Source organism: Stegodyphus dumicola, chromosome 2, assembly GCF_044657685.1.
Source record: "Stegodyphus dumicola isolate Sdum_Otavi_A_Nest chromosome 2, ASM4465768v1".
Taxonomy (NCBI): domain Eukaryota; kingdom Metazoa; phylum Arthropoda; class Arachnida; order Araneae; family Eresidae; genus Stegodyphus; species Stegodyphus dumicola.
The window spans coordinates 213,421,558-213,437,244 of NC_140769.1; positions in this window are offsets into that span (position 1 = coordinate 213,421,558).

Genomic DNA, 15,687 nt, shown 5'->3' on the forward strand with positions numbered 1-15,687 from the left:
AGCCAAGAGGCAGCGGAAGAAGGTAAAAAAATAATAAGAACGAAATGGTCTAGAGATATTTTATGGAAAGAAATATGCCTAATTAAAAAAAAAAAAATCTTGAAGTGACAGATTAACCTGTATATAATTTTCCATTTCGCAGGTGTGAAAGCAGTTAAGTGGAAAACAGTACTTACCATACATTAATTTTTTAAAAAAAATTTCAATCAAAAGGAACATGTTTCTGTGCTTAGTACTCCTTACTCACTGTCCCTGTCGATCATTACAGTAGTATCATTACCACCAGTATCAATTATCGCTAATACTAGTATCCCACAACTGGTCACCATTACCAGCAACCACAACTAGTACAATACTATGAAACGTTTACCCAACAATGCATTTTATGCTCAATCATTAAATACATTTTGCTGTGTCGCCAGCTGTTCGTATACATGCGTTTCTAATAATTTGCATGTATAAGCCTCTGAATTTCATATGCTTTTTCTGAAAAAAAGGGGGGGGGTTACACTCGAGAGACACAGTACATAGTAAACACTAACTTTCAGGAATTTTTGTGGATAATTCTGCAAACTGGTATGTTTACATCATATGAGTAATTCAAATTAAACTCTGCTCTCCTGTGAGATATCTTGGATATTTTCATCCACGTCTGTTATCAGAAGTAATTACTTTTAATGATTTTTCATTTGCTGACAGATTATGACAATTCTTTACTCACTGGCAGACATGCATATTAAAGCACCAAAAAGAGTTTAATTTCAACATATGCTGTCATTTCTAATTACGACCAATATCTCTAATTTCACATTGACAAATTTTAGGTAACCAGTAATAAAGAGTGGATAATAATAGCAAATACTATTCATTAAATTATAGTCCATGTTATGAATTATGTGTGCTATTCAGTTTCATTAAAAGTAAATTCCTTTCATGGAAAACGTAATTAAAAAACAGAACAGGAGACAAAACTGTCTAGACTGTTCACTGTTGTTTTAAGGATTTTTCACTACATTTTCTTCCTTCTTGGAATTCACAAGAGCATTTTCTCAAAAGATTAATCTTTTATTACTTATTTAAAGCTTACACCACTGAATTGACTATTGTGACTATTCTTAAAAAAGTGAAAATATTTTTTTTAAAGTAATATTTTTACTGTAAAAAAAAAAAAAAAAAAAAAAAAAAAAAAACAGCAGATTCTTTGATGATTTAGTAAAATTAATTCATGATGCTTGTTTGGAAAGAAAATCAGCATTTGAAGCAAATAGCAATATAATATTTCCAGCTTTCTTCATAAATTTATTCTTAAATACAAAAATAATTAAACAGAAAGAAAATGATAATAATAATTCATACAAAAATAATAAACAGGAAATAATAATAACACAGAAAAATAAAAATTTTGCAAGCATTTCAAAAAAAATTTCATAATAAAATAAAAAAATAATGGATGGGATCAATCATCTACAGGATCATACACAGGGTGCATGATCCTGAGCTTAACTTTCGCTTTATGAGTTTCATCCATATTTTTCAATTTATTGTGAAAGCTCATTAAAAAAATGTATGTCATCATCGTAGATTTCTTGCGAGATGAACTCATTATTTCCTTCGAATACGATGAGCTCCATATAAAAAAAATGTCGTTTTCGATGTAACAGCGAAATCGTCTAAAGAAAGCCGCTTCGTTTTAGCTTCGGTCTGATTGGTCGACGATTATCCTAAACTCGGCGTTAGTTGAAAACTTGGAACCTTGTGCCACGAGCCTTAAACCAGATTATGTGACGTAGCACAGACTGGTTGCCTTGGCAACGCAGCTCGGCTTTAACCACTTATGCCCTTTATGCCCACGTCTGAACCAAGGAGGTTAGAATAGAAGGAGGGAAGGTTCAACTCAAACGGTGAAGCTTGGCGGCCATCTTGCTGTTATCACCGTGACTTGTGCAAGGAAGTCTGTCATTGCAACATTTTTTTCTTTTCTTTTTGAAGCATGTCAGCTTGTATTGCATATGGATGCACAAATAGATTCTCGAAAAAAATTCCGGGCATTATTTTTCACACGTAAGTATTAATTTTCTTTTTTTATGTAATACGACAACTATGTCAAAAAATATCACAATGTCATGTGGTTTTCTTTCCAGATGTGAAAAAAAAAGGATTTAAAATAGGTTATTTAATATAACTATAATCAAAATATATTAAATACATTTTAATGTTTCTGTTTATAGCTGGTATCTTCGTTCCTTAAGATACAATGCTATATGGTAGGATTTAAATTGTATAATTTGAACGTTTTAGTTAATTCGTTTTATAACTTTCATGAAAAGTAAGAAATCAATTGTTACTATTTTTATTAATTGTAAAGGTGTTCAATAAAGCAATGCTTTTCTTTATATATTAATTATTATTCATTTTTTTAAGTTAAGATAAACTGTTCTGTTGTTAAAAATTTTTTGCGTAAACTTACAAATTTCTGGGCAGTATAGTGATAAAATTAAGTAAAATATTTACACAATTGAACATGTGGAAAGATGTATCCAAAAACTTAAATAAATAACCAAACCAAAACCAAAAATAGGTGTATTTCTGTAATTCAACTTAATTAAAGGCAGTTTCTTTGAGATTAATAAATATGAAATGCGCATAAACTGAAATCAATGAATTCACATAAATCTGTTTTATTTCATTAAGATTTATTTTCTAACCTAAGCAAATCCGTGAAATATGCAGAAACATCATTTTTTAAAGGCTTTAATGTTATGCGCATGGATTTAGATTTCGAACTATTTCTTAATAATTTGCTGTACATAGTAAATTATGGATATCATCTTTATTATTTTAAAACAAAAATTTAACAATAGCGAGGGATTTCATTATAAATTTAACATATTTTTACTGGAAAATAAATGCACGAAACAGCTTAGAAACACGTACATGTCACTGCCGTAATGCAATGTTTTGAAGTCACAAACATGGACGCCGCTTGTTCGGCGGAGTTTCATTCCCCGATAGTGGAGGAAACTGCGAACCCTCCCTCCTTCTATTCTAACCTCCTTGGTCTGAACACAGCCCAATGTGCACAACCTCACGCGTATACAATCGACCATGAGATGAGGCTGACAATGGCAGTTGCGTGGGAGAAATAAGCAATTGTCAACGTTAGCTCAGGTTAGTGAACCGAAGCGTTAACGCGGTCAACCGAAAATGTGCGAGCTACTAATAGCTCGCGATAACTTGATGAAATTTATTTTCCCAAAGACAACAACTATAAAATTCTTGGAATTCCCAAAGAACTATAAAATTCTCGGAATTTCCGCAAAAGTATTCCTATAGCTCTTCTCAGCTTGGCAGAACACAATTAGTAGTTACCACCTCCAATTACCGAGATTACCAACACAATGCAAAGTGCATCTAAAGAGCTAAGCTGCTAAGTCAACTTTGAACTCAAACTAAGAACTGATGCTATCTTCGGTTTTATAAACGTAGTTTTTCCCAGGCTGATCAGAAATTTCCAGTACCTTTCATTCTGCGAAATTATCAGAAGGCATATATCGTTAAAGTTACATGTAGGATCAATTACAATTATGCAGGGATCGGACCAAAATGTTGGTAAGTTTGATGACAAATTTAATCGACCAAATCATTGGCCATTATCTTGCAAATTTGGCGAGACAGCCCTTTACCTCACTGTTAAATGAACCTGTCCCTGTTCGTCCTTTTCCCTTCTCAGCTTCATGTTACATTACACAGGGAAAGCTTCTCACCCTTTCATGTTACATTACACAGGGAAAAATGGACGGAGACCAGAACTTCGCCAATGGATTTACAGGTTTTGCCGTGTCGCACTACTGTTCCAGCAACATTCATCAGGCGATACTGCAACTCTTCCTTGGAAACCAGGCCAAGAAGAAATCCGCTACACAGTTTGCAGATACTACAAATTTAAACATAATTTTACTAAAATTATTTTACATGCACACAAAATTCGTAACATTGTTCCCTTCCCAAGAACTGCGCGTCCCGGGTAGTACAATCCCTGGATAACATAATGTCAATAAATAATATACAACTCAAATACTAAACATTTGATTACCGGACAAAATAATTTCAATAAATAATATGCAACAAATGAAATACTAAATGCATGAATTTACAAATTTATATTCAAATAGGACGATGGTATTGGTAAACTAATTACATTATACAGGGTGATTCAGAATTCATCATCAATATTTGGTGGGGAGGTAGAGAATAGGAAAAAAAAGGGGATGGGGACTATGTATTATCGCCATAGTAAGCGCTAACCTATCGTAATGAACGATTTTAAGCTTAGAATTCAATGGCTTACGGATCCGAACTACAACGTCCCACAGTTACAGTAGTTTAAGAGAGTCTTTTCGTCGAATTGCATTCTATAACACCACCTTGTCACCTTCGTTGAACTGAAGTCCTGTTGCACTCGTGTCATATTGGTGTCATATTGGGTCTTGAATTTTCACTGTCGCCAGGCTGACTCACTCTCGAGCAGAACTGCATCACTCAAACCGTGCCTGGAGATCTTGAATGTACTCTTCAGGCGACCAAACAAGAGATCACAAGGTATGTCTCGACCCAAGAGCATCAGGGATGGGTAATGATCGGTAGTCTCGAGGACAGCACTGCAGTAGAACAGAAGAAGAGAAGTAACTTCCCAATTCTGTTAATGTTCTGTGTAAAGTTCCCAATTCTGTTAGTTTCTGGAAACCATCAACGAGGGTTAATAAAGATGGTTCGATTAAGGGCCCTAGACTGGACACCGTCGAGATGAAAGAACAGGTCGTTTTTTCCTATCTACTCGACAGACAGGGTGTCATCGTCTCGAACCTTACAGAGATCGACGCGTCGGAAATTTTTCCGTCAGCTGTGTAGCTGCCGTTTAACTTTCTGACTGTCGTTTTAGAGCTAAACTAAAGACGGCAGATGTCACGGACAGTTTTTGGAAGTGTAATGTAATGCATATTTACATTTCTTAAGATTTGCGAAAAACTCTTTGCTGAATCGAGTGTTTCGCTGATTTGATGCTGACGATTGTACTTTTATTGGATAATTTCCACTTATCAAACTCTTATGAATAAATTAAGGCCGTATTTTACCGGAGCATTCACATCAAAGACAGCAGTAACTTCTGGATTAAAGGTAAGGAATAATTCACTTGTTTTCATATCTGTAAAATGATATAGGCTATTGATCTATTAGATAAGCAATTCCTTAATTTAATTCAAGCGAAAATAATATATTTGGTGCTTTTCCTTTTTCACATATAAAGAACGAGTGCATTCTTTTAATTTAAAATTGTAATTTTTAAACTAATGTCTATATTGATGTACTTAATTTCATGTTTTGCTGAGTAATTTATAAATTTATAAATTTTATGTTTTAAATTATAATGTATTCCCCCTACTTTTATTTTAATTTGTAGTGTATAAAAATGTAATACATTAACAAATACATTAAAGAATACGGAGTGTAGATTCAAACTATGCACATCCTAAATTGAACATTCATATTAAGTTTGCCTTAAAAATTTATTTAAGTAGTTTTAACTGAACCAATATGAATGTCAATTTCCAGTAGTTTCTAGAATCTCCTGTATAATTCAAATTAAATTCTTGTATAATTTTCAGTTAAATCAAATTCTTGTAAATATTTTAATGCATGATTTATAATTAATAATCAGATTTTTTAGGTGATCTGCTTTTAGATAGTACATCAGTTTTGTGTATTTTTTATTCATATGTAAAATGTGTTTGATTTTATGTGATTATGGCAAAGCCTCGAGGGCTATCTGCGTAAGATGAGCGTTGCATTTGTGGAGGATTTTCTAAGGGAAACTAGCTCGTATACACATTTCGCATTGGGAAAACCACGAAAACGCCCATGCAGCCAGCCCAATCGCGGGATTCGAAACTCAAACAATTCGAACTACTAGTGTTGAGAGATTTTAGCGTTCGGCCGCTGGTGGGATCAATTTAAAAAGGGTATAAATAGGAATATGTACTGCAATTTCTTTCACTGCATACATTTGTTAATATATTTATAACAGAATTATTTATATATATAGTTATCTCTTTATTTTAAACAGGTTTTTTGTGCCTTAAACTTTTATGCTTCTGGAAGTTACCAGAGATATGTTGGTAATGACTGATATATTGGTTATAACACCCATCCAACCAGCCCGTTCGCGGGATTCGAACCTCGGACCGAACTATCAGTGTTTAGTGATTTTACCGCTCGGCCGCTAGTGGGATCGATTTAAAAAGGGTATAAATAGGAATATGTACTTCAATTTCTTTCACTGCATATATTAATGTACTTCAAATACACTTATATAATTAAAAACAGTTTGTTAAAAAACATAATATATTCGTGCTTAGTATTTTTGCGCATTAAGCTGCTGAAATATTATCAGTAAAGATATAAAGTAAAAAATATTAGAACTAATATTTCACAAAGAACACGTATTGATATATATTTATTTATTAATTTAAAACAAGGTTTGTGTGCTTTAAACTTTTATAGTTCTGGAAGTTAACAGAGAAATGTTGGGGTAATGACAGTTATATCGGTAATAACGCCCATGCAGCCAGCCTGTTTTTGGAATTCGAACCTCGGACCCAACTATCAGTGTTCAGCGAATTTACTGCTCGGCCGTTAATGGGATGGATGGGAATATGTACTGCAATTTCGTTCACTGCATATGATATATATTTATTATTCAGTTATATGCATGTTAATATATTTATAATACAGTTATAAATTTAAACAAATTTAAATTTAATTTTTAACAAACACGTATAAAAGTAAAAAAAGCAAATTTAAATCCTAAAAAAGGAAAAAAAAAGCCAAAATAATTTTAAAAAATTTAAAAAAAAATGTGCAAACATATAAAAGATTTAATTCTCGAACTAATCTACAATATCATTTAAATTCAGAAGCATAAGCAAATTAAGTGCAAAATCATTCCATGAAAATAAATTCACTAATTTAGCAAAATAAAATTAAATTAAACAATTTTTTTTTTAAATGCATAAGTGAATGACCGTTGAGTAGACAGGAGACAGACTTATCAAGGAGAAGTTGCCTCCAAACATAACTCTTCAATCATTCAATTCGTGTTTCGTCATTCATGCAGGCAAGGGTAAAAGTCAAAACCAAAAGTAATACCAATAAAGTGGTACCCTTAGAAATTAACATTTAAGAATTAAATTTAAGAATAAAGTTCTAAAAAGAAAAATACTAATGAAGCCTTTTGAGAAACAAGCAAGTAAAGTCAAGAATTAAATTAAACTTTTTTAAAAAAAAATTAAATTAAAAAAAATAATTTTTATAAAAAATAATCTAGAAACCCATGTATTTTAGAAACCCTTGTCTACAGAAACCTCCCCGACACGAATATGCATATCAATAAAAAGAAACTAAAAAAGAACTATACATAATCCATATAAACCAATAAGAAACAAAAAGAACTAATTCACAATTTAAAAAATATATATATATTTAAAAATATAATTTCATATTTAGAAAATGCTTAAATACTACATAAAAAATTTTAAAAAATACTTAAAGCAAGTAAATAGTAAGTTTTAATTCTAACTTACCTACTATATGAGTGTTGGAATCTGCAAAAGTGTTGTTAAAGAGAAGGAAGTGTGTTCTTCAAATTATATAGATGGCGCTTATGTAGGTAAAGTTGAGTGTCAAGCTGCTATCTTTGTTATAGAAAAATTTTTTTGTAAACATTAATATTAAAAATTAAATTAAAAATTAAAAATCCTATAGGTAGTAATTATCAATTATTTAGGGAGTTAAGTAACTGAGCCAATCAAGAGATGTAAGTTTGCTTGAAGGAAAATAAAGTGGTATTGTGAATAAAAAATGTAAACTGTTTGTAATGTGAAATGTGTGTTCTGTTGAAAAATTGTGTAAAAAATGTAAAAAACGTTAAGTGAAAATTTTTTTGTGTGTGAAAATTGCAAATAATTAAAGTAATTAAGAAAAACTGAAATGTTTTAAAATTAAAGTTTTAAAGTAAAATTTCCCAAAATTTTTGAAACGAAGTTCTTAAAAAACCTCTAAAAAATTCCCAGAAATTTCCCAAAAATTCCTTTAGGAAGTTAATTAAAAGTTATATTTAATGAAAGAAAATATTAAAATTTTAATGAACTTGATTTCAATCGGTATATCAAAACTTAACTAAATACTGGCTAAAGTTCTTTTATATCCTTCATTACCCTCCAGCTAAGGCTTAAGGTAATGTTATCATATCCAAAAGAGCCAAAAAATTATAAAGTAAAGTCAAGGCCTGCCTTTTTAATATATAAATTAATAAATTTTGGTGGTACTTGGTTATCAACTTGAACATTAATTAGCTTTATTATTTCTTCCTTTAAATCGTCTATTTTAGTACATATATTTTTTATTCTGATTATTTGGCTATGAAACGTGTTTTCTATTACTTTTCTAGAGATACTAGAGTTCCAATTAATTAGTTTAATAGTATTGTAAAATTGCGCGCTTCCAACCTGCACGCAACAAAGTGTTGACTGCTGAGAACTGGAAATAGACCAAAGTCTTGAGAAGGGTTTAAATCCCTTTTTATTCAACTTTAGAAATTACGAATGCGTGCTCTTGACGCTCACAAACTACGCCGACCCGGCGGTAAAATAAAAATAAGAAACTGAAAAGAGATAATAACAAGTGACTAACTACGAGGCTCTCTAAACGTAACTAACCTCACCGCGTTCTAAAATACCGCTGATAATTCAGCAAACTCTGAATATTACGTTGAAAGATTAACAATTTGCCGAGGCAAGCACACAGGCCGAAACGCGTGGTTCTTCAATTTCTAACTAGCCACCTCCACACTCGTGAAGCAAGAAAGCACACTTTCGAACTCGTTTCCTTTTTATTTAACTCAGAATACTTCCGCTGATAATTTGAATCCTTGAGCGTTCTACTAAAATTTACATACTCTGGTATTGGCAATTCCAGGGGAAAGTAAGGCTTGACAGGAAAGATAGTTTAAACTTAAAATAAATGTTAGTTAAAATAAATATAAACCCTACATTTGCCGCTGCCAGAATTTGGAAAACTTGGAAGCAGGTCCTACAAACGACCTGTTGAAAAGTTTCTACAATTCTGAACTAAATTTTAAGTCTCGTTTACACACACACACACACACACAAAAAAAAAAAAAAAAAAAAAAAAACTGTTATCTCACAAAAGGTATAATAAATTTCTGTGTATACTTATTTAATTCTCTCTTCTTACAGCAACTTTTCCTGGACTTCAGCAATCAATCTGTTCTCTTCCTTCCAGCATCTGGAAGGAATAAGTATCAGTATCTTTCTAAATACTTTATAATTTACAATTTCTTGACACTGAATAAGTTTTTATTTTTGAACGATTTATTTTCCTTAGTTACTGCTTAATTCACATTCATTCAAGTATTCAAACATGAATTTAACTTTACCCTGGCTCTCCACCATGTGTGGTGTTAAACGGGAATATTCGTGTTTTAGTATTGCAAAACTTCCCCTAACCACAATGATTTGTTAGAATTCAACGACCAAATAGACACACCTTACTCGACATTCTACAACTCGATGAGCTACTTTAACATTCTTAAAATTCAAGTGTAGGTGGAGAACCCTACAAAACACATTCATTCTAACTTCCCCCTAATTCATCTTTAGACATGCAGGCTTTCGCTCTAGAGCATGATTTTATCTACAGTTTAATACTTAAATTTGAATTCATTGCTTTTGAGCATTTACTTTTAGCATCTAAAATTTTATGCTTCTAGACTAAATTCTACTTTTACATAACTTCGAAGTATTTACGTATATTTACAAAATTCTAATACATATGATTTTTACAATTTACAATAAAATGAATAAGAGAAAAATAAATTTTTACTTTACTCATTCTTCGCCAAGCTGGCGGCACTGAAACTAAAGTTCTTATTAATACAAGAATACGAAGTTATTTTTATCTTCGTCCAAATTTTGGCTTTAACATAACAGAATTAGTCTCGACCAACAGAAACTGCTTGTTCTTAGATTTTATACATAAAGAAAATAATACATTTGCCTTAGCTAAATAAAGTAAAACAAAACTAAGTCTCAACCGAGACACATTGACTTCCGTCAAAACATAGAACTTCGTATTTACGCATAATATTTCGGAACAAAAGAAAAAAAAAATTATAGAGGATTTTAACTTATCTTTGAGTTTTCGATGATTGGAACTCCGGCATTCTTTTCTGGCAGAACTGCTCCCACGTCATAGGTTTCATGGACGTCAGTCTTCTCCTTAATGTCCTCCGAGTGTCGTCCACGTTAATTTTTCTTTTTCGCCCCTCTGCATGCTGGCCTCTTGGAGTGGTAGTCGTCGGTTTGCTGTCTTTTCCGTTTTTCCCCTGGACGGCTGGTCTTAGCGTCCTCCGGTCTGGAATCATGCTTGAATTTCTTCTGTTGGTGGTGGTCTTTTCGTTCCTCCTGCTGTCTTTTTATTTTCGGGAACGGCGGCCTTGTTTGCACCTGACTCTCTGGCCCTGGGAGCTTTCTTCTTGATGTATAATTTCTGCTGCGATACGTTGTAAGTGGTGTTTTCCTCTTTACCAAGGTTTCTTTACGCGGCGGCTTTGCTTTCTTGTTTTTCTTAAATGCTGGAGTTTGAAAGTTTTCGTTTCTTCTTTTCGGTACCGTCGCATGGGTTGTAGAAGGGCTATGTTTCTCTTCAGTTCTCTGCTTCTTGGGTGGTGGAACGGGTGACGTTACTTCTGGACCTTCTACTTCTTTTACGCTTGAGTCCTGCAAGAAACTTTTAAGGATTTCAAAATCCTTTTGATTATAATATTTTTTCACCTGGTCGGGACTTGCTTTACAGATTTCCCCTTTCTCGTTCTTAAGGTACAATACGACTCCTTTGATTTCCTGAATTACATACGGGCCTTCAAATTTTGGAGCTAACTTTGCACTAAAATTGTCTGGGGCACTCGATAAAGAAAACTTCCGCTTCAACACTTTATCCCCAACTTTAAATTCTGCTTCACGGCGTTTTCTATCATAATATAATTTTTGCCTATTTCTTGCCGTATCCGAGCTTTTAACCGCCTGATCAATAAGCGTTTGCACGTCTTTCTGTTTAAATTCTTGCTCTCTATGTTGCACAAAGAATAATTTATCTAATGGCGTAATTAACTTTTGTCCTAAAAATAATTCTGCTGGGGTTTTTCCCGTAGTATCGTGATTTGCCGTTCTTAAAGCATAAGCTAACTCATTTATGTAGCCATCCCAGCGCTTGTGATGTGTGCTAACGTAACTTCGAATTATTTTTACAATGTTTTTATTAACTCTTTCTGCTATGTTTGCCTGTGGTCCATACGGAAGCATTTTGATATGGCGTATGCCAAGTCCAGTGCATATGTTTTCAAATATTTGACTAATGAATTGTTTACCGTTATCGCTAATGACTTTTATCGGTGCACCGTATTTTAAAATGTATCTGTGTAAGAATGCATCTGCGACTGTTTTGGCTGACGCGCGTTTAAGTGGAACAATTTCTGTCCATTTTGTAAAATGATCTACAATTACTAAAAGAAAACCATTTTTATTTAACTAACTCTGGGGGAAAGGACCAAGAAGATCTATGCCTAAAATTTCATTCGGAAATGTAGCGCGAATGCTATTTAAGTACCCGGCCGGTCTGTAATTAATATCATTTATTAACTGACATTGATTGCAGGACCTGACATACGCAGTTACTATTTTGTATAATTGCGGGAAATATACCGCCTCGCATACCCTTTTTAAAATCTTTCTGACCCCTAAATGACCCGCTGTTTTCGCGTCGTGTAATTCCTTCAAAATGCTTAATCGAAGCGAGGCTGGGATGACTGGTTTGTACTCGAGATTTTTGTTTGTTGTTTTCGTATAAAATAATAAATTATCTATTATTTCATAGTTTTCTGCTCTATTTCTTATCGCATCGATATCTGTGTGCTCAAAGCTTTCGGGGGTCTTTCAAATATGCATAGATATTTCCAAATTCAGGATCAGCTTTCAATTCAGCAATAATTGTATCTCTAGAATCTAAAATTTTTGAAGTCAACACAGCGCATTTAATTTCGTTGCCTTCATCGTCCAATTTTATACGAGAAAGTGCGTCAGCTACATTGTTTTCCTTACCCGGTTTATATTTGATTATTAGATTATATTCTTGGAGTTTTAAAGCCCATCTTATTAACCTGGGCGTTAGGTTTTTCCCCGAGTAAAGTCTACCAACAGCCGCATGATCCGAAAAGACTGTTACTGGCGCTTTGCCGAAATAAACTCGAAATTTGTGTACAGCCATTAATACGGCTAATGTTTCTCTCTCTGTAGCTGTATAATTCCTTTGTGTATGATTCAACGTTTTACTAAAAAATGCCAAAGGATGGCCATTTTGCATGAGAACCGCACCCACAGCATAGTCGGACGCATCTGCCGCAATTTCCAGGTTTTCGTCCCCCCTCCGGGAATTTCAAAACAGGGGCATTGATAAGCGCTTCTTTTAACCTTTCGAAAGCGGTATTTGCTTCCGCTGTCCACGTAAATTTACTTTTCTTTCTTTTAATTACTAAGAAGGGTTCAACAATGTTAGCAAAATCTTTTATGAATGACCGATAGTAAGAACATAACCCAAGGAAAGAAGAAAGTTTCTTGGCGGTGTTGGGAGGTGGGAAATTCTTGATTGCTTTTATTTTTGAATCTTGAGTTTCTATACCCTTTTGCGAAATTTTATAACCCAGATATTTAAGTTCTTTAGTTGCGAACTTGCATTTGAAGGCGTTAATTGTAAGACCGGCCTCTTTTAATAATTTAAACATTTCTTCTAGATCTTTAATATGTTGTTCCAACGTACTACTCGTTATAATTATATCATCTAGATAGATTAAAGTCGATTTTCCTAGGACAGGCTTTAGAACAATGTCCATAGCTCTCTGGAATGTTGATGGGGCCCCACACAACCCAAAGGGCATGCGTAAAAATGCATAAGTGCCCGATTTTGTTATAAACGCGGTTTTATGTATGTGTTCGGGTATCATAGCTATTTGATAGTAGCCAGATGTTATGTCCAAAGTAGTCATGTATCTAGTAGATTTAATCTTTTTAATAATTTCCTCTATAACCGGCAAAGGGTAAACTGGGAATTTAGTAATACTATTCAGTTTTCTGTAATCGATAGCAAACCTCCAAGCCCTTTTATCCGACGGAGGAAACTCGTTCTTTTTCCTACATAGTACGACTGGACTCGCGTACTCACTATTTATGGGCGTTATTATTTTATTCTTTAACATTTCCTGAATATGTTCTTCTATGATTAGGTCTTTTTGTTTATCATAACGATACGGTTTAGTCCTACAGGGTTTGTCGGCAGTTAACTGTATCTCATGCGTAACTATTTGACAGCTACCAGGCCGTTCTGAAAACAAGTTTGAAAAAGTACTCACCACTTGCTGGATGGCTTGACTTTCATGGTCATTCAAATGGCTAAGGTCAACTTGCGGTTGTTCCACTCGTTCCACCACCCTCCGGTCCATCTCCAGCACAATTGAACTGTCCTGAAAATTCAGTTTGGCCCTCGCGGCCCTTAAAAACTCCATACCTAAAATAAGTGCATTTTGCAAATTTTTTACTACAAAAATTAATACTTTGAGGCTTTCATCATTTACCTGTATGTTTAATGATAATTTCCCGATGCATTGACAGGTTTTTCCTTGCGCCGCTATAATTTCTGTGTTTTTATTTTTAAATAATCGTAACCTATTAAAATTCTTCTTGAAAAATGTATCACTCATGAAATTACCTTCTGCTCCTGTATCGATGAGGGCTTCTACTGGTACATCGCCAACCAGGACTTGTATAATTGGTAGATGGGAGTTTTTTTACGACGACCGTATTTAAGTGTCTTTTTGAGGGTTTTTTCAAAACTTCTGTGAAAGCGAGGCCTGTGAAAGCGAGGGGTCTGGACCCTCGCTTTCACAGGCCCCTCTACTCGTTTAAAGCTTTCCTTTCAACTTCTGCCTTCTGGGTACGCGGACGTTTGTTTTCAAATTTCCTTTTTGAGCCTTGACCTTCGAGGTTCGATGAGTTAGCTTGATAGCTCTTTCCCCCATAACAGCGGTTTGCATTTCTGGTCTGCTCATTTGAAGATTGTCTTCGGATACTTTGAGAATACGATGCCCCTCTAGCTTTTCCCGCTATTCTGCGATTTTGGAACTTGACCGCTAATTCGAAGAGCTCCTGCAATGTGCTTGGGTTTCTAATTTCGAAGTAGTCTTGAACAGCAGGTAACAATCTTGGTAAGATTATTTCAATAATCTCCGCGTCGGGTTTCTTCCCATACAGCATATCCGTCAGCTTAATTTTTCGCAGAATAAAGTCCGTCAGCTCTTCTATATTCCGTTGATAAAAACTATACAGTTCGGCTTCTGGCCTTGCTCGATCTTTCACTATGGGGAAGGCCTTTACTAACGATTTTTTGAAATTTTCAAATGTATATGTCTGGCCTCCGAATTCCCCTAATAAAAATTTGCCTATATTCTTCCACCATAGCGCGGCCTGTCCTCTTAGTGCAGATGTGGCGATGGCAACTTTTTGTCTTTCAGGCACAGGGTAGAGCTGGAAGTGATTGTCGAGGCTTTCTAGAAATATCGCCACCGAATTTTTTCCGTCGAAATTGACGTTTGGCTTGATTGACGCTCTCAACATCTGGACCAGGTATCCAAATCCTTCCAATTGGCTTGTCATTTCTTGTGGTTTTCCAGCAACTTCCATCCAATTTTCGGCCATTTCAGTTCGACAAGTGTTCGGGCGCCAATCTAAAGTTGCGCGCTTCCAACCTGCACGCAACAAAGTGTTGACTGCTGAGAACTGGAAATAGACCAAAGTCTTGAGAAGGGTTTAAATCCCTTTTTATTCAACTTTAGAAATTACGAATGCGTGCTCTTGACGCTCACAAACTACGCCGACCCGGCGGTAAAATAAAAATAAGAAACTGAAAAGAGATAATAACAAGTGACTAACTACGAGGCTCTCTAAACGTAACTAACCTCACCGCGTTCTAAAATACCGCTGATAAATCAGCAAACTCTGAATATTACGTAGAAAGATTAACAATTTGCCGAGGCAAGCACACAGGCCGAAACGCGTGGTTCTTCAATTTCTAACTAGCCACCTCCACACTCGTGAAGCAAGAAAGGACACTTTCGAACTCGTTTCCTTTCTATTTAACTCAGAATACTTCCGCTGATAATTTGAATCCTTGCGCGTTCTACTAAAATTTACATACTCTGGTATTGGCAACTCCAGGGGAAAGTAAGGCTTGACAGGAAAGATAGTTTAAACTTAAAATAAATGTTAGTTAAAATAAATATAAACCCTACATTATGAAAATGGAAATTCCTCCTTTTATCAAATAATTTAATTTTGCTGTGTTTAATAATTTGCAGGTCTAGGTATTCAATAGTATCTTGATTCGTATTTGTTTTATTAAGTGTCAAACTATTTGGGTAAATTTTGAATTGTGCAAAAGTAGAATTATTATTGAAAGTTATAATATCATCTATGTATCTAAAAGTATGAGCAAATAGCTTTAATTAAT